The sequence below is a fragment of the Calonectris borealis genome, chromosome 16 (assembly GCF_964195595.1).
Source record: "Calonectris borealis chromosome 16, bCalBor7.hap1.2, whole genome shotgun sequence".
Lineage (NCBI taxonomy): Eukaryota > Metazoa > Chordata > Aves > Procellariiformes > Procellariidae > Calonectris > Calonectris borealis.
Genome location: NC_134327.1, coordinates 12,816,909 through 12,836,001, shown reverse-complemented (window position 1 = coordinate 12,836,001; position 19,093 = coordinate 12,816,909). Strand labels below are relative to the sequence as shown.

The following is a 19,093-nucleotide window of genomic DNA, read 5'->3' as shown; positions in this document are numbered from 1 at the left end:
GCTGGTTCACAGTGCTGTTGTCAGGCTGCAAGATGTGGGAAGGTTTGCCCAGCCTGATCCACAGGTGGGACTTGGCGTGAGACTCATGTTTGCTGGTGCCGCCTCTCTAGCAAGATACGTACGGGCCCATTGCCATCATGTCACTTCATGAATGACTTCATGTCACACTGTGTTAGCATCAAGCATGCTGGTGATGATATGAAGTGGTAAATAAAGAGCAAATGAAAGCCTGCAGCAGAAAGAAATTAATTCAGAGCATCCTGGAAATATCCTCTCCAGGGTCCTTTCTAAGGCCAGCGTTTTCCAAAGCTGCAGAAGTCAAGCACCTATTTCCCATTGCAGTTTATGCACTTATGGAGATTCCAGTGGACGTCTTGGGGAAAGGGGAGAAAAAGAGGAAACAAAGTACAACCCCTATGGCTAACCTATGTCTGGATTTTTCCAAAGACGACATTCATTTTTTGTAAGGAGATCACACCAAGTAGAACTGGAGTATTTTGGAGCAGTACTCTGGGCAAAGTTGCCTACCGCAGGTAAGCGCTGCACCTGTATACAGCAGAATGAAAAATACACAGGTATATGTGCACAAAAGCACAGGGTTTCTAGGAATAAGTATTATCTTCTATTAGGCGAGTTAATACTAACTTAAAAGAAACCAGACAAGCTTTCTGAGTGGATAAGCAAATGTATCAGCTGCTGACCATCACCATTATAACAGCATCATTCAATCAGAGGAAAAAAGAGGTGAAATATTTTTAGGAGGAACTGGTTAAGTCTATAATTTAAGTAGGTCGGCAGCCGAGCTCTGTCAGGTAAGTGACATTCAGTGGCCCTTGAGGACAGCGATAAACAAGAAAATTCAGTATTTAAAAAATAGTACCAACATGAGCCAAAGTCTTTCCTCAGTTATGCAGAGAAGGCTCTGGGAGTTTGCACCGTAAGAGAAAGGTGGTGGCCCATTAAAATTAACACTGAATTTCTTTACATCTAACCCTTGGGAAGATATGTGTATGTATAAGCAGTCCTTAAAAAAGATTCATTTTGTATGATCTTTTTTGGCGCTACGGGTATGTAGCGCAGGAGAGGGAGCGAGTAAGCAGTTTTCTTTTATTTTTGCAAGCTTTGTATTTCGCTAGCATTAAAGGCTGATAGCAGATGGCACGGTGGGGTCTGAACTGGTACAAGGGCCCTAATCCAATGAAAGTTTAAAAATAAAATCTGCGATGCTTTCTCAGCCACCTCTTCTTATTGCCTAAAAAATGTCCGAATCGCTGCTGCTGGTTTTTACAGAGTTCGTGTGAGGTTGGTCTGCGCTTTGTCACCCAAATCCCTACACTTCTGACTTGCTTCCAGATTTGGGAGGACGAAGTGGGAGTCTGATCCCACCAGGTCATCGGGAGTTTTGCCTTGGGCTAGAGTGAAGATTTGCGTTTTCCAAGATTTCACTTGTTCTGCACAAACTTTAAATACAAGCATCATTTTTCTCGTCATATGCAGAACTTACACGGGGAAACTATTAGCGATATTAAAATCATTGAGGATGTGATCCTGCGAGCTACTGGCTGCCTACTGCTCCTAGGGAAATCAAGGAGAGACTTTACACTTGGTCCAGGTTGAGAGTGACCTTGTCAAAGAAGGTTTCTGAGAAGCACGAGCCGCTTTCATCAGCGCTTCCTGGCAATAAATGGAGTGTGGGTCTGGGGGAGGAGGAGCTGCTTAGAAAATGAATGGATTTTTCTCTTCTAAATGGGAAGTAGCAGAGAGTGGATGTATGCAACAGCAGATACAAAGAGCGCACAGTCTTTTAGCGTGTGATCCCCCGGGCTCTCTCATGGAATATAGTGTGTACCCAAAGCTATGGGATATACATTGTTCCCAAGGCTTCCTAAAAGGAGACATTCACCCAGCTCCAGACGTTCCCAGCTATGAGCATGGGTGTTTTGTGATGTCCACCATGCCCAAGGATGTCCGTGATTACGCTTTAGTGGTTTGAAAGCTCAAGCACAGGAATTCACTTGCAACGCACAGTCTGGAGCAACACATGCCTCCTTCTCCTGGAGACTGGTTTTGCTTCCGACAGAATAGCAGCAGCCCATTACACTCTCCAAATCCAACACAATTACTTCTCTTCAACAAGCTTTTCTAAAATACTTCACTGGAGAAAATCAATGCTTCAGAAAATTTTTATGGACAACTTCAGCAGTTTAAAAAAGAAGCTGTTCTACAACATTAACAATAGTAGATGTTATTTGTGCTTGATCTAATATATGGATATAGTGTTTCATTAACTGAAGTAGTGCAAAAGGGCTTTCTAATTTTTAGCTCTTGTGTTGAGGGTGCCTTGTATAACTCCCTGATGCAGTGTTTCAGGAGGGAATGGCACTTTAGCTTGGATATTTTTTCTCCCCTCAGTTTTTAAGATGCCAAGGTGGTGAGGAAGAAGTGGAAGCACCAATGCATCCTAATGCCCTTCAGGCATATAGGAGGGAGACATTATGTCTTTAAAGTAAAAAGCAGCTAATTTGGCCCCTTTTTTAATGACAAGGCGTAAGACTTGACTAGCAAGTCCTGAGGAGGAGAAAGTAACTCTCTTTATTTAAAAAGCCAGTAACTTGAGGAAATGCTTTAAGCAAAATAATAATATAAAGATCTGCTGCAAGTGGAGACGCTCACCACGTCCACTGGTGTGCCATTCTCTACTTTTACCATTAGAAAAAAGCATCCTATTCCCAATCTGAATTTTGTCATTCCATCTTGCAGCTATTTGCTAACGTTGTATTTTTTCCAAAACAAGGAGCACCCGTATTGGATCGTACGAAGGAGCGATGCCCGTCCGTGCAGTGTGAAACGTGAGCCTGTGCCCCCCAGGCACCCGCAGGGTCCCTAACAGCCCAGGGAAGGAGCCAGCCTATGCCGGGAGTCCTAATCCAGTTTATGGAGACCTCCCTCTCTTTTCTATTAGTCATGTCTTTCGTATTATTCATCATCACATCCGCGCGGTGCAGTGGGGACACACATAACCCAAAGGTTTTGGCACTTGGCTCCTTGTCCGCTGCTGGGGAGAGCCTTTTCCAACGACTATCTTGTAGGAACCCAGTTGTGGGTTCCCTTTCTGCTTGTGGTGCGTGATGTGAGGCAGGAGCTCCAAGGACAACACGGGCCGTACGTCTGGCTTTTGTCAACATACAGAGGTTTCAGATCAGATTGGCCATATTACACAGATCTTTTTACTATGGAATTTGATGGATTTTTTTCATGGTGGGTGTTTTCATAAGAAATGTCCCCAAAAGCCAGTCTCAGCACGTGACAGCTGAGCGGTCGGTATACCCCCTTTCTTACAGTAACCTGTAAATGTGCTTTATATGCAATTCAGGTTACTCATAAATTATTCTCTTCGCAAATCAGGCACCTATAAATTATTCTCTGTAATTGAAAACTACCTATGAATTATTCTTTTTGTAATTCACAGATATGTCATTTATTCTCTATTATATTGACATTGCTTTCTTGGATAGATATGCCTGGGGCTGACAGTAACAGTGTAATTCTCAAAAGCCAAGGCAATATCATACAGTGCAAGTTCATTCGGGATATTCTGACAAGATAGAAATGGTCTTGTGTGCAGAAAATCTATGTTGTACAGGTCCAGAGAAGGGCACTCAGTACATAATGGATTTATTTGGCATTTTATGGCATTCGACCCTAACATTATACAGATTGTATTTTTATATATATTTTTTTTTTAAGCTGGTCATTCTAAAGTTGTTTATTTTGTAAGTCAACTTGTAAGTCATCTGCAGATGCACAGAAGGAGATTCATTCTGTTTCCTCCCCCTCTCAGCTCTTGTGAAGTATTTAGAGGCAGATTCACTTCACTGGGCTCTCTGGGTGTCAGAGGGACATTAGCAGAGTCTCTTAAAACTGATTAATTGCCTGAGTTAGGTGCTGTACTGTAAACAAGCAGTGATAGTGCAGAAAATTCATAGCCAGTCAACATAAATGAAAAGCCCAGAGCAAACATAACAAGCATTAACTAATTATCAACACATGCCCTAGTTGCTTAATAGCTCTTTTCCTGAGATTTGCAGTTGGTGTCTGCTACTGCTACTCTGGGATCAGTCTCTCCTTCCCAGTATCACACAGCCTGAAAGCAATTTTCTCAATTTATTTGTTGACATGTATAGAAAGAGATTTTTTCTTGACTGAGAAGCTGAACTCTCAATGGGTAAAAAAGTCCAGCGTGATGGGACAGAGAGAGGACACTGAGGTGTGGGAGCATTTAACTCTGGTCCAAATAAAATTCTCACTAGTCCAGCTCCTTCCTCGAGCACCTCGACAGCCCCTCGCGCAGAGCCAGGCTTTGCCTGCTGAATAAGCCCAGCTGCTGGGGTCAGACCAAATCTGGTTTGCCGTGTTCAGACCTGAAATGGGGCAACTCCCAGGGGCTGCGGGGGAATTCCAAGATGCTCAGCACTTCTCAGAATCGATCTTCTCTGCTCATGGATAAAATCCACTCTGGACCTGATCATCCCCATACGTGTGCCCACAAAGAACTGTAGCACCTTTCTGCCACTTTCTGTGGCCACAAAACACTGAGTCAGATCTGTGTGTGTTCCAGATCATAAAGTTAGATAAAACCTTCTGGCCTACTGCCAGCTCCCAGTAATATTTATGTGTAATGTCTTTAGAATATGTTTGTGACATGGAAACAGATGCTTTGTGTGGTCTTTCTGAAAATGAGTCATTCCTGGTGCTGTGGAAACCTTCAGGGATTCACATATGCATTTACTGGGAGGAGAATCTACCTATATTGTAACTGTGATTGATGTGTTATTGCCAAAAGGGTCTGGAATTTTGTCCTCACATGAATCTTCCTCATTAATTTACTTGGACTATTGGACAAGTCAGATGGACAACTCATATGCAGAAAGGTTTGCAGGATTAAAGACTAGATTTGTAAAGGTCATTAAATACCTAAGATGGAGACAGATGCTTCCATCTGTCCTTATTTAAGTATTCTTATTTAAGTGTTCTTAAGTATTTAAGACAACCTGCACATCCACTTTCCCCTTGTTTTTGTTTTACGTTAAAGCCTGCTTCCTTCAATACTTTTCTTCATATGAATATGTATTAGGGACATCCATGATCCCTAGTTTCAGTCTTCTGTCCTAAGGATTTTATTTATTCTATGCTCATGCATAATGCTACTTTTTTTTTCATGCCTTCTATATGAGGCTCTCTAAGCGCCATACAAACATTCATGAACTTCTCTCTGCTACCCTCCAGAAAGTAGGCTGACAGTATATGCCTTTCCCTTGCTCCCCCTCATCACCCATTTATTCATCGTTTTCAGTGCTTTCTCCATTCATTTTAGTCTGGTTAAACGCTCTGCGATGCTTCTCCCGTGCACATGTGTGATGAAGGGCTGGCTGCATTCTTCTTCCCTTGCTCTCACATGAAACAAACCTCTACAATCTACTGGCTGGTTCCTGTGCATTTGCTAACCAAAGACCCAGAAGCAGAGAGCAACAGCTATCAGCTCTGTACAACAAAACTAACGCTGCAGAGATACCCAAGCTCTCTAATCATTCACAGCTCCAGGCACCTTGCTCTTCATCATACTTGTCTAGACAGACTAAATGGTTTCTGCAAGACAACCCCAGTGTTAGCCAGGAAAGAGGCTGCATTTTCCATACAGATGAATGCCCAAACAGGTATGGCTATGGTTAGATATTCCCTCGAGCACAGGCATTATAAAAGTGGTTCATCATGCAGTATAAATGCACTGTAATGCTGTGCCTCCTCCCAAGAAATCAAGTGGTGCCACCAGGTAAGGGATGTTTATGTGCATTTTACAGCCAAGGAGAAGGAGGGGGCTCTGAGGTAGTACCACGGCTGAGGAGCCACAAAGCCAGCACGGGGGGATGATAACAGACCCCAAATCCAAAATTTCTTAGTGGCCAGCTGTACCCTAACAGTCAGTTCTGCCAGCCCGGAGGTTTGCTGGGTAAGAGGCATGTTCTGGAAACGCTGCAGAAGCAGGTCCTGCTCCTGGGACACATGAGCCCCCCAGCCCTGCTGATTTGGAAAAGGGGCAGTTGATGCTGATCCCCGGGATGGGGATCGCACGGGTGGGTTTGTGGGGAAGGACCAAGTTCCCCAGCACCCTGGGACCATGCACCGAGCTCAGCCTCCGGCACCCCAAGCCCCCGGGAGGATGCACCAAGGACGGCCCCAGCAATCCAGGAGAGTCCCCCGGGCAGGACCCCCAGCGCCCCGTGGGGATGATGCCCCAGCCCCCGGCGGGGGATGCCCCAAGCGGGACCCCCATCACCCCGGCGGCGGAGGGGCGATGCCCCAAGCGCGGCCGCCTGCACCCCGGCAGAGGGGATGCCCTAAGCAGGATCCTCCATCACCGGGGGACGATGCACCCAGCACGGCCACCAGCACCCGGGGAGCGATGCCCATCACCCGGGGAGATGCCCCGAGCCTGCGCTCCCCCCCCCGGGGGGGGCTCCCACCGCCCCGCGAGGCCGGCCGGACCCCCCTTCCCGCCGCGCCGGGCTTCGCCCTCCCCCCGATGAGGGCGACACCGCGCCCCCCCCAACCCCCGTGCCCACCCCGGGCTGCCCGGGGCGGGCAGGACTCACCGCCCGCCGGGCCGGGGCTGCGGAGGCCGGGGAGGTGCGGCAGGGCCGAGGCACCCGGCTCGGGGCTGGCGAGGCGGAGCGGAGCCCGGCGGCGGCGGCAGGAGGAGCGGGAGGAGGAGGAGGAGGAGGAGGAGGAGGAAGAAAAAGGGGGAGCAAAGGGGGGGCGCTCGGCCCCTCGGCCGGGAGCCCGCGGGATTCGCCGAGCCGCCGCCGGGAGCCGCCTCCCGCCGATGCGCGGGGCAACCGCCGGGGGCGCCCCGGGGCGCGGCTGCGGGGCTGCGGGGTCGGGGCGCAGGGGCCGGGAGGGAGCGGACCCCGCCTGGCCGGACCCCCCTGCAGCTGGGGAGGGGGGAAAGGGTGCTGGGGTGCCGGGCTGCGGCCGCCCCGGGCGGCGGCAGAAGGAGAAGCCCCGGCCGGGCGGGGGGAGGAGGCGTCCGCGGGCGCTCGCAGGCTGGTGGCAGCGGCGGAGCCTGGGAGAGAGGAGCGAGAGCAAAGTCAGGCGTCGGTTTGGGAAGCGCGTTCCCGAAAGAGCCTGGGGCTGAGCAACATGACAGCGCTACAAGGACTGAAAGCCCTTTAATCTCTTCTCTTAATAAGAAATGAATGAAGGAGTGGGTGTCTGGAGAGCAGAGCACTAGTTAGGCGGTTACACCGACAACTGATGCGATCTCCTCCATGCAAGCCGTGTTTGCATTTGCCTTGATGCTTCATTCAGTACATCTCTCCCACATGGCCTGGATGCATTTCTGTGTCCCATGATGTCCTTTAATTTGGGAACATTATCTCTTCTTGGAAAGGTTAATTACATTAGAGGAGTGGATCTCCATTCCCATTTCTTCATGGCTTCATTTATTCTGGCTTTCATGTTTTGATCCCTTCAGTGCTTTGATCCCTCATTTCTGCCATCCCTAGATGGAAGGAAAAAAGGAATACCCTGGCTGGGACCCAAGCATGTCCCTAAGTGACATAAGCTGAAATTAGGAAAAAAAAATGTTTTACAGCCTCAGGAGCTGTAGTGGTCCTGGCAGCCCAAATACCATCTGCACGCCCAGCACAACCAAGGGCCTTGCAAGGGCCAGCAGAAATGTCCTGCTGGAGCCCAGGTGGCCATAGAAGTGGACAAATGACCACATGCTGTGCTGCGGGGCACAGCACCAGAATAAGACCATCACTCTGTGCTGCAGCCTGCCGTCCCCAGGACCTGCATTGCTCTTAAGGCACCGACAGCATCACTGCTGAAAAATTGCCCTAATTTGCTGCTATCATAATCAGGCTGAGAGGTGAAGCAGCAGCAGCAGCTGCTCGTGAAGCCTCTTTGTGGGAAACCTTCCTGAGATTCAGCGTGTGGGGCCTTGCAATAGTATCATCTTCCACTTCAACTGCTACCCCAAGCACGGGAGATGCCCTCTGTGCTGTTTTAATTGGTTGCTGCTTGTAATTAGAGTTTATTTATATTAATTAACTTAAATTATCTATTTGCGAGTTGCTCGTAGTACACCATCAACATGTTCAGAACAATACAAGCTTCAAATAGTTGGCTCCTGCCCCGAGGAAGCCGTGAGCTGAAACCAGACAAAAATACTGTCCTGATATAGCATGCTCCAAAAATGCTTTTTTTTTTTTTTTGCTAAGAAACCTATTGCATTTAAACTTAATAATTAATACTTGGCTTAGCTGCCAGATCACTGACTGACCAGCACAGGTAAAACAGACTGGTGATGTTATTAAATGTTCACATAATGATGCGTTTATCCCGGGCAGACACAGAAGGAGGTGGGTAGTCCTCGCCCGGGAGAGCTTACAGTGAGGGAGGTGGAGGGCAGGGACAGAGCAAGTGATGAGGAAACAGCCACACATTCATTCTCTGACTTTTTAGGAGGCGAGTGGTTTTATTAAGAGAAGATCAGTACAACGGGAAGGGGAAAAGGGAGGAGGAGGTGGTCAAAAATCAGATGAGAAGACAGCAGGAGTTACAGAGGGCAGATGTGCAGAGCATCAGAGGGACGGGGATGTAAGGCCGGGGAGGGAACGGAAGAGCGCCGGGACGGCTGCGCTCAGCATTAGCTCAGCTGTGATTAAAGCTGGTCGCACTGGAGACGTGATGCTCACCACAAGTGGCCTTTATCTGCAGTGAGCAGCAGCAATCATTATTCTGCTTCTAAACTCAATTGTTTATGCCGAGTTGCGTTTTCTAGAGAGGCCACGATCCGTTGCCGCCGTGCCAAAGGATGTAAAATACAGAGGCACGTGCCTTGGGTAGGTGAGTGCAGAAAACTTCATGGAGCAGCACGTCCTCAGGGGGAAGCAGAATGAAAAAATCCCCAAACGGATGCCTAAGACTGGAACTTAAGCAACTGTAGTTGTTTAGCTGAAGAAAACTGTATAGCAAAACATAAATAGCTCCACAAGGAGAAAAGGCAGGTACCCAAGAGCTGTTTAAGCCAGAGAGAAGAGACATGGCCCAAACCCACAGCTGCAGGCTGAAGCCAGACAAATTGAAATGAGAAAATAGGCGTTAATTTTTTAAGAATGAAGTTGATTAGCTGCTGGAACAAATTACTGGGGAAAGTGAAAGTCTTTCCATATGGTAGTGTTTTCCAATCAAGATAAGATGCCTTTCCGCAAGATGGGCTTCAGCCAAGCATGTGCTCCTGGGTTCAGCAGAGCAAGGGTGGGGTGAAATGTAGTGAAGAGGTGACCTCGTGGTCCCAACTGGCCTTTAGGAAATGAATTGAAGACTGTGCTCTTGGTGTGTATTTCTAAATCCTGCCTGGACAGCTGTGGTGGTGCTGCACTGGGTTGTCCCCTTTTGAAAAGCAGCTGGGCAGGGGTGGCCAGAGGATCGCTCAGCCCCAGCCTGTCTGACGGGTTTTGTGCCCTCTCCTGCCAGCCAGGCTGGGGTGTTGGTGTGTGCGAGACTGGTGGTGCAAACCTCTGTCGGGTCTCTCTGCCTTTATCACCCCAGGTTGACACGAGGCTGCTGGACGCCCAGCTGGAGGTAGGTGACCCCCAGGCAGCATCAGTCGGCCGCCCCGAGCTGACGAAGAGCGAGCTCTGCGCTGGCTGCCAGGACCTTTTCGGTTCTGCCGCTGGCCTGCAGTGTGACTGGGGCAAATCATTTCCCTTCTGACTCCCAGTTTCTTTTTCAGCCTTGCTTGCCCGTTCAGTTTGACCCAGGGCTTCTGCAGGGGCTCTCTCCCAGTGGGATTACACTTTGAATATCTGTGCAGTTATTTTTCAGAAAGCAAATTGCTCACTGCAGGTGTGAAATATTCTCCTGTTATTGGAATTCTGGCTATTCAAAAGTCAGAGTGTTATTTCTGCATCCTTGTAATCTTGAGGTAGTTTCGAAGGGGCCAGGATGCCTCTTAATTTCAGTCTGTGCTGCCATCACAAAGCGTAAATGCTCACGAGCAAACTTTCTTAAAGTTTGGATATTAGTGTCAGTCTAGAGAAAGCAATGTGGGTTCAGCTCTTGTTCTCTCTCTGCTGGTCAACCACAAAGCACTGACCTACATTTGGGCAGCACTGCGGAATTACTCGCAGCTGCTTTGCTGTTGGTCCTAATGGGATTGCAGGGCAAGGAGCTGTCTCACCTTTGGACTGCGCTGTGCACAAGGAGGAGAATTAGGGAATGCACAAAAAAGATAAGAATCTAGTCTCACGTTACTGCTTCTATAAAATGGGACGGCTGCAAAATTTGCTAGCAGGGAGAGGCACAAAAGCCAAAGGCTGAGATCTGCTACATATTAATGGTGACGGAAAGGAAGAGGAGAAACAGGACTTACTGGTTTGCAGCGGAGATTGAGAGTTACCATCCTGGGAGTTACTGGGAGGATGTAGCGTGGACTGCCCTTCTGGGACAGGTTTGCTTCCTTTGCAAGCTGAAGATCTGGTGGTGTGTCTGGTGGTAGACAGAGGGCCCGAAGCAGGAGATGAGGAATTATTAAAGCAGGCGTTCGCCTTGAACAGGAAAGCTGAGGGACCACGTCCAACAAGGCCACAGGAGCTTTGAGCTTCCTCACTGAATTCGGTTGGTTTGGCTCTGTGCGTACATCGGAGGGCGTGAAAGAGATGAAATGTTCCTTGTCTCTCCCATTTGCTCACGATACCCTTAAAAAATGCAGTGTATTGTGCTGGTGCTGTGGAAAGGCCCCTCCTTCGCCCAGCTGCTGCCCTGGGCGCTACCCAAACCATCCCCATTTGTGTGCCAGGACGTGCCCCTGGATGCTGCCTTGCGCCCTATCCGCCCCCCTTCCCTGAAGAGCCCTGTGATGAACCTCGTGGAGGCACGGGTGAATACCGACGCGAGTGTGGTACTCGGGTTTTCCCGTGATTCCCTTGAGAAATCCAAGCGAAGCAGCTCGGATCGGCAGCAGCGAAGGACAGCTTCCTTCCCTTAGTAGGAGGGGGTAGAGGAGAAGAGAGCAGCAGGCGCCTTCTGGTAGGTGATGAAGTGGAGGCATCAGTGTCCCTAAGGCAATGCTCGTGCTCAGTCTGGAAACGCACTGGACCAGCAAAATTGTCCCTCTCTGCTGTGTCCTGGCACAGTCCAGGCTCTGTTGGCAGGCTTGGGGAGGAACATTAATGAAAACAAGTGTTTGGCTGGTGTTTCTGTAGTGCCACAGACTTTAAGAAATGAAGAAGAAGAGCCCAGCCCTTTTTTTGATTAGTGAGTGCAATCTGCTGCCACAAGCTGATGCTGGAGGAAAAGATAAGAGAGAGAAAAAGAGAACAGCTATGGAGTGAAGATGAAAACAGCGGGCAGAAGATCTGCGAGGGAATGAAGGGGAGCCATTTATTTGCAAATAAGTTGCTAGATCATGCTTCCATGTGCATCCTGGGCAGCTTCTAATACTGTGGGTTTATTCAGATTTAAGATTTTTACTGGGGTTAGAGACCCTTGAGAAGGGGCTGTCGACCCACGGATCTAGGCAATAGCTGGTTCAAATCTGTCTTTGTGCCAATCTAAGGAAAATTTATTTTATCCCAAGCTGTGCCCATATGCAGGGTCTTCTTCACCTTTTACCACTGATTTCATGTTTGAAATCTCTCTGTGGGAAGTCAGTGTGGATGCTCCATGATTCATTCCCATGAGGAAATGTGATTTCAGGTCCCCATATGGTCGCAGAGGCAGAGGAGGGGGCAGATATAGAATTTTACAGCAAGGAGAATGCAACTTCAGTGTACAAATTTGGCCTGGCATAGAAGATCTGGGGATTGTACAGAGTGATTCTCAATTTTTTTTTTTTTTTTTTTTTTTTTTTTTTTTTTTAATTTTCATGATTGCTTCTTCTTGGCTCCAGATTAGGATTTAGGAACAATGAGGAAGGAGGCTGCTGTCTGAGCAATCCATCCCAGGCTTTAAACTCAGCCTGGTACCTGCTCTGTGTGCTCCCTGGGGTTCAGCAGAGTCCACTTATTGAGGCCAGCAGAAATAGCATCTCGCTTCCTGGTTTCAGAGGGGGTGCTAAGTAGGACATAGTTAAATTTGGGATTATTAGTAAGAGAAGAAGGGTAGCTATTTCTTTTGAAATGCTTTGGTTTGATAATAGATCTTGGGCAGAGAACTGCGAAGAGCTGCCCTTTGTAGAGGGCTAGAGGATGAGACGTTTGCAGTAAGGAAACTGTCTCTGATGCAATAAATTATTGGGCAGAAGTGGATGTTTGGGAGTGTTTCAAGTTTCTGTACGTGCAGCCCTGACTGGCACCCAGTCCTGCAGCGTTTCAGCCCAAGAAATCCCTTGCTGATGTCAGCAGCTGGTAAAGGGCTGGGACATGTCCTGCACTGGCATCTTGGTCTAGAGGAATTTGGGGATGACTGTGTGATAGCGCAGGTGGAGCGGTTCTTCTTGGTGGCATCTCCGTTTTAAGGTTTATCAGAGTTTTCCCTAAGGCAGAGACATATAGACATCAAGTTTCACATGGGCAATAATCTAACAGTCAGTACTGTTATCTGAGAGACAGTACCCTCTATAGAAAGATGTACTCCATATAGAAGAATGGAAGTCTGTGAACGAGAGGCAAAGCCCCGCAACGAGCTGTCTGTGTAATTGTAAAGCTGCAGTGAGATGAAATACGAAATGGAGAGGAGAGAGAGTTGGAGGCACTGAGAAACAGAACTGCTTTCAAGTATTTTACTGCAGAGATGATTGGGGAATTTGCCAGGGGCCTGATTTTCTCCTTGCGCTGTCCTTTGCCAGGTGGCTCACGCTGTGCAGCCCGGTGGACACAGTTGCTGGCCCAGAAACCTCCAAATGCCGATACAGGTGTGAGCGCTAAACCGAGCTTAGGCATAAGGCAGTGGAGAGTCACAGGGCTGCAGAGCTTTTAAGCCAGAGCTAATGTCTGTGTCTTGTTGGACTGATGCATGGCTGTGATTTTTTTGCTCGTGGGTAGACTACAGCCCACTTTGCTCCGGGCTGTAGGTGATGATCCGCTTGCGCACAGTGATGCTACGAAGGCGGCTAAAGGCCAAGTGCTGTCATTGGAAACCAGCTGCAAATTAACACACGGTGTGTGTGATTAACGTGCTTTTAAAATGCATTCATGTCCTGTCGCACTGGCTGCGGCTCTTGTGTCACATTCGGTGTTCTCAGAACATTTATTAGCCTTACAGATCCCTTGATTATTGCTTTCTCTTTTATAATTAAGCCATGAAACTCAGCATGGTGCAGCTTATGCGGTATTAATTCATGCCTGGCATATTCTGCCTGTGCCCTAGGCTAAGGCTAAATGCTGGCAGCTGGATTAATATGATTATAAAAATCACATTCTTTGTGCATATGGGCAACTTGGGGCTCACCACTGCCACAAGCAGTAGCGAGACGTGGTCTGACTTCCTTGGGAGCGTGATCTGCCCCCGGCAGTGCTCTGAGATGGGGCTTCCTCCCGCCCCAGGCGCTGCCTGATGCTCTCCAGGTCGCTGCTATTAGCTCTGCTTTGGTGCTAACGCAGCCCCGGGTGCTCTTCACTCCCTGCTTGTCCTTCTTGGGACACGTCTGTGAAAATATGAGTCTCGCAAGTGAGTTCTGTTTCACTCCTTTTTGTCCTGACTCTTCTTCACATGAGGTTTAAGCTGAATCCAGGATTTCCTGCGAGGCTGCAGCTCCACGTCCGCTTTCCGTCGGCAGCAGCTGCATGGCTGTTTGAACAGTTTTCCTCCGGGCTGGTCGCTCCTGCCGCCAGCACGACAGTTTAACAGTTTTTGCGGCCATGAGTGAGCTGAACAGGAAACAAAAATATCATAAACCATGTCTGGTTTACTTATTTTCTTATTTTTCCCTCTTCTGGGAATCAGTTGTAAGAGTGACTATGCCGAAGGAATTGGAGCTCAGCACTACCGGGAGAGAAGTCACTGGAATGACCCAGCACCAGTGCCCCAGCCACTGCTGGTCCAGAGGCAACAGTTTGAATGCAGGATTCATGGACTGGGTGTTGTGCCACTTGCCATCTCTGTTGGATAAGTCCAAGCAGCTCCGCAGCTGCCTCCTGCAAGGCTTGAGATGCCGCCCAGGGCGGGCAGTGATGGGCTGCAGCAGCTCCGCCCGCATGGCTCTGCTCTCTAGATCTGCTGAAGGTCCTACCAAAGCGCTGAGGTGCCAGCTATCAAAGAACATAGGTGACAGTGTCCCTCATCTAGCCTGGAAGCCATAGGGGCCAGGGCATGGGATGCCTCCATGTACTGTGGAATGGCTGCGCTCTTCACGGACCGCAGATGCCGTAACGCAACGGCAGTTCTGCCTGTGCTTGTTATTTACACACATACGCATGCTGCTCAGGTTATCAATTACTACTAATCAAACCGTTTCTGAAGAGACCTGAATGCTGATCATCTCAAAGCTTCTGTTTCAAAAAACAGTGCCAAAACCTCCGTGCAGGATGTAAAGCCATAGTGCAGAAACTCTTTGAGCTCAGACGTTTCCATGGAGATGGATCTTTGATCTTGTTGTGATAAACAAAGGGTGGAGAAGATGCTCCCAAACTAGGGAGGAAGGCGAGGCTGATCCCTACGGGGCAGAAGCTCTCAACAGGAATTAGGGAGACAGAAGGTCTCTCTTTTTTTTCCCTCCACGATGCCACGTCTGTAGTAACGGCGAGGTTGAGCTGTCTGCCCGCCAGCGCTGCGCCATGGCGTACGCGGAGGACGTGCCTTTCATCCAGCCAGCCAGACAGGGTGCTACACCTTTGAGCTGCCTAATTTAATGCTGCTGAAAAGTCAGAGCTTTGTCTGCACAGCAATATTCACTCTGTGCTGTGTGATTCAGAGAGGAGGGACATGGGGTTTTAATACCAGTATGAGGCACCCTCGTTTTCTTGACTGTGGCGAAGCAATCTGAGGAATAAAGAGAACAGCTAGGAAAAGTGCTGCACTTATGGATAAAATATAGAGGGGAAAAAAAATCACATTTTACACTGGCACAACAGTGCAAAACAGAAGCATATAATATGCTGATGTGGAGATAGTGACCAAAGGCAACAGTCAAGTTGGCTTTATCCACGTGGATGAGCTTTGACTGCACTTGGGACCTGTGTGTTGTTGGAGCTGTCGGCAGGATCAGGGCTGTTACTCCTGGCGCTGGAAATTGAGGCTTCTGTGGATGGAGCCGGAAGAGAATTCATTAGGAAAGGGCATAATTAGCTTCAGTAGTCACTGAGAAATGTGGTCACAGGCGCTCTGGTAGGATGTTTCACGCCGAGGTGCACTGCGTCGGCAGCTGAAGATGATCCCTCGTGTTTGGGTGCCTGGATATGCCCGTGCAGCTCTCACAATTGCATTCCGGCCGGCGTGCGTGCGTGCCAAGCTGCGCACGCCTGTTTGTGCTTTTCTCGCTCCGTTTGGCAGCCGGGTGGTGGCTTTTCCTGGTCACTTCCGATCTGTTCACAGGGCGTTGACAGATCCGTCCCTTTGTCTCCGCTACCAGCATGGCCTCAAACAGTTTTTTCTGCAGCGTGTAAGAGTACGTAGGGTGAGCGAGCTATTGGAAACAGCCTGTTGCAATACTTTTTTTTTTTTCCTTTCCCTTTTTTTAAAGTGTATCTTCCTTGGATGCATTGAGCTGCCAGTTGTGCTAATTAGGGCCTCTCTACTTGAGGGGTTTGCAATACTCCACCCAGGCAAAATGGTGCTTAAGTACCTATTAAGGCTTCCTCCCACCCTGTCCCACCACTGCTTTCACTGGAGCAAGTGACCCCTTCGTGGCCTGCTGGATCCCAGACTCCTTAACAACTCAACCATCACTTTATGTTATTTTAAAGTTCCAGCTTAAGTACTTTATTTATAAGGATATATGTTGTTTGCAGCTCTGAAAAAGTTACCATCTTTTCCAAATATTGCAGAAACTTTCAGCGTTGAACACAGCCCACAGGTTCACTTTAGAAGCCAACAGCTGTATTTTTTTTGTTGATTTTGTTGTTGTTTTTTCAAATGACCCTCACTGAAAATACTGTCATGTAGCTCCCTGTTTTTCAGAAATGGACCATTAAGCTGAGAAAGCCATGTTGTTGTCTTGTGCACTAGTTCACTGGGAAGAAAATATGTTGCAAGATCGTGTAATATTAAAGATATTTTGAGTCAAACCCACTTCCACTGGTTTCAGTGGAGGCTTTAGCCTAGTTTTCATGGGGCTCTTTGTCAAAACCTAAAGCATACAATATTCTGACAGGTCAAAGTTAAGGTTATTAGATGGTAATGAAAACAGCATTTTTATCCTCAATTACATGGACAAGATGGGATTGCTGCGCAGCCACAGCTGTTCGTCTCACGGCTGTGACAAGCCTGTACGGATGCTGTCACTTAGCAACCATTGCCATTTGTGTTTTAACTGCAGCTTTTTGTTGTTGGCACGTAATGAGAGTTGTAATCACAAGATCAGTCCCATCAAGGGTGTTGAGAGCAATGGGCTTCAGGTCTCACCTGTGCCCCTGCCCAGCCTATATAAGGGCTAAATCACAAGAATTGCATGTGTGGTGGCTAATGCGTCTTAATATGGGTTTATTTTGGAGCTGGCTTGGCTGGGCCAAGTCATGTTTCAAGATATACAGCCTGGATTCACCATCTGCCAGACCGGGCTGTGCAGCTCCTTCGTGCTGGTCAAAGCCCAGCCCAGAAGCTGGTTTGAGGCCAAAGCTCTGAGCGTGGCTGAAACATCACCTCCCTGAGCAGGGAGGTGGTGGTGGTGGTGAGGGACCAGCCCAGGCAAGTCTTGATGTCCCTATGCACAGCAGCACAAGCTTCCTGCTCCCTTCTACTGACCCAGCCTGAAAGCTCAGGGAATATGGGGTCAATAGAGACTGGAAATATGAGGACCAAGAGATAATGAAATGGGAGAACCGAAGATCTGAAAGTGTATCTATCTCTTACGGGTAATTCCCACCTATCTTGCACTGAAAAGGGGCAGTCCTACCATGGTTCAAGCCCTAACGCTCTACAGGAGCTGTTTAAGGTCATGGTTTTACTTTATACCTGATCTGGTCTAATCAGGCAATGTCCCCCAAAGGAGTGGGTGCAACCTCTGTCCCAGACAGCACGTTCCTGCCCTTGCACGGAGTTTAACAACTGAGCAACTGCAGAACAAGCTGGGGAGTAACTTGTTTTGGATGGGTTTGTTTTGGAGGCAGCCACGTGAAAGGCATCTTCGCAGCCCTGTTCTACATTTACGGTAAATACAGTCCTTGAACACCTTAAGCTGCTGTGCTTTAAGCAGAGATTGATATTACAGGTAGAAACACTGTTTTCTTTAGTTTCATTTTGCTTTAACTGCAACAGTTGTGTAATTGCACTTGTAGTATTGCAGGGACTCTTGATGTGGACTGCTCATTTCCCCTTCCATCCGGGGATGAGTTATAAGTGTATCCATGATGCGTGTTTGCAGAGCCCTCAATGCTTTCACTGCAGCTGTACATAACCAGCTTTGTTCCACCTTGTCCAGACAGACACACCGCTTCTTTGAAAGAGAGTCCTTCCATTTCTTGGTGTGCTGGCTTGCAAGGTTATAGGCAAGATCTGTCCTGTCTGTGGAGGAGCGCGGCTGACGCAGGCTGAGGTCTGGCCGTGTTAAGTGGTTCTTTATTTCTCAGCAGAGGACAAAAACCGCTGCTCTGAAGGGAAATGACACACACTACAGAGGTGTTGCTACTGATATATTTTTCCATTGTAAATTGCTGAGAACTTCTGCAGTGAAGCTGGTTGAGTTTCCTGGTTTTTAGACGCCTTGATGAATATGTATGGAAAGGTAGAGCAAATTTTGTTAGAGACAGACAAAAGAAATTGCAAAGATATGCACGAGTTGATCTGTAATCACAGATGACATATATCTAAGCTAAAGCAACAGCCTTAGACATTTATGGCCCATTTTTGACTAAGTTGTGCAATTAGTGTAATTAGGCAAAGAATATTCTTTGAATTTTAAATGTCCAGTGTATTAAAACAGAAGATTAACAGCCATTCTTTTGGCAGTTTTTATAAAGCCATTACTAGTGTAGGGCTGAGCCAAAGATGCTTATTCTCTCCTGCGTCTGTTTGAGTCTGAGCAGTTAAAGGATCAATTCTTTCTTCAGAGCTTTGTTGAAATGTGTTGAAAGCAACTCTAGGAATTTCATACCTGTGCACAGATCAAGCAACAGAACTTACGTTGCCCCTGTGCAGATAAAGAGCTGAAATGAGCTTTGTAATCTTCTTCTTTCACAGTACCAGCCATAGGAGACATAATTTTTTCTAATCTGTGATGTTCTGCGTTGATACCACTTGCATTGCTACCGCCTGCTATCCACAGCCCACATTAAAGCAGATGACAGTCCTGAGCCTCGGTGCTTCTTGCATTGTGCCCATGCCTGGCCACAGCCTTCGCTGAAATCAGCTGTAGTGTGTGTGTGTGTCGGTGGTGCCTGCCTCCTGCAGGAACCATACACAGCTACAGCGCTGACAGTGTGAAATCAACAGTTTCCGCAGAAATCCATCCCAAAAAGGCAGCTTTGAACTTTCTCCTGTGTCCGTAACAGGCGGCCAGGCAGCCCACCTCTACATCTCTACATCGTTGGAGTCCTCAGTGTGCGACAGGAGCGAGCTGGGTGTGTAGCGTTTATGGAGGGACCGCTGTTGTCACGTTGTGAAGTGGTAAGTAGCAATAGCACTTGTGGAAGTGAATACTCAGTATGCACGTGGGGTAACAAGTCTGCTTCTCAGGACTGTCTCCTGACAGTTAAACCCTCCCCCTAGGTGCACCACGACCCTGGCAAGACATACCACATGGTGTAAATTCTTAACCCAGCAGAAAGCTGTGTGGCTGGGATAAGGACCTTGTGGAAGTGCAAAAGCAGCTTTGATAGGTAAGAAGTGGGTTGAAAATTAATTAACAGTGTAAGTAAGTGGGGTAGGGCTTGCATGTGAGTTCTTAACAGTGTGCAAAGATGGGCAGCCTGTGGAAGGCAGGGCTTCCCAGCAT

At 48.2% G+C, this 19,093-nt stretch overlaps 1 protein-coding gene across 1 annotated transcript in view; it reads right to left on the bottom strand.

Annotated features, from left to right (window-relative positions):
* EIF3B (eukaryotic translation initiation factor 3 subunit B) overlaps positions 1 to 19,093 on the bottom strand; it is a 396,012-nt gene that overhangs the window by 73,435 nt on the left and 303,484 nt on the right. The window lies entirely within an intron of this gene.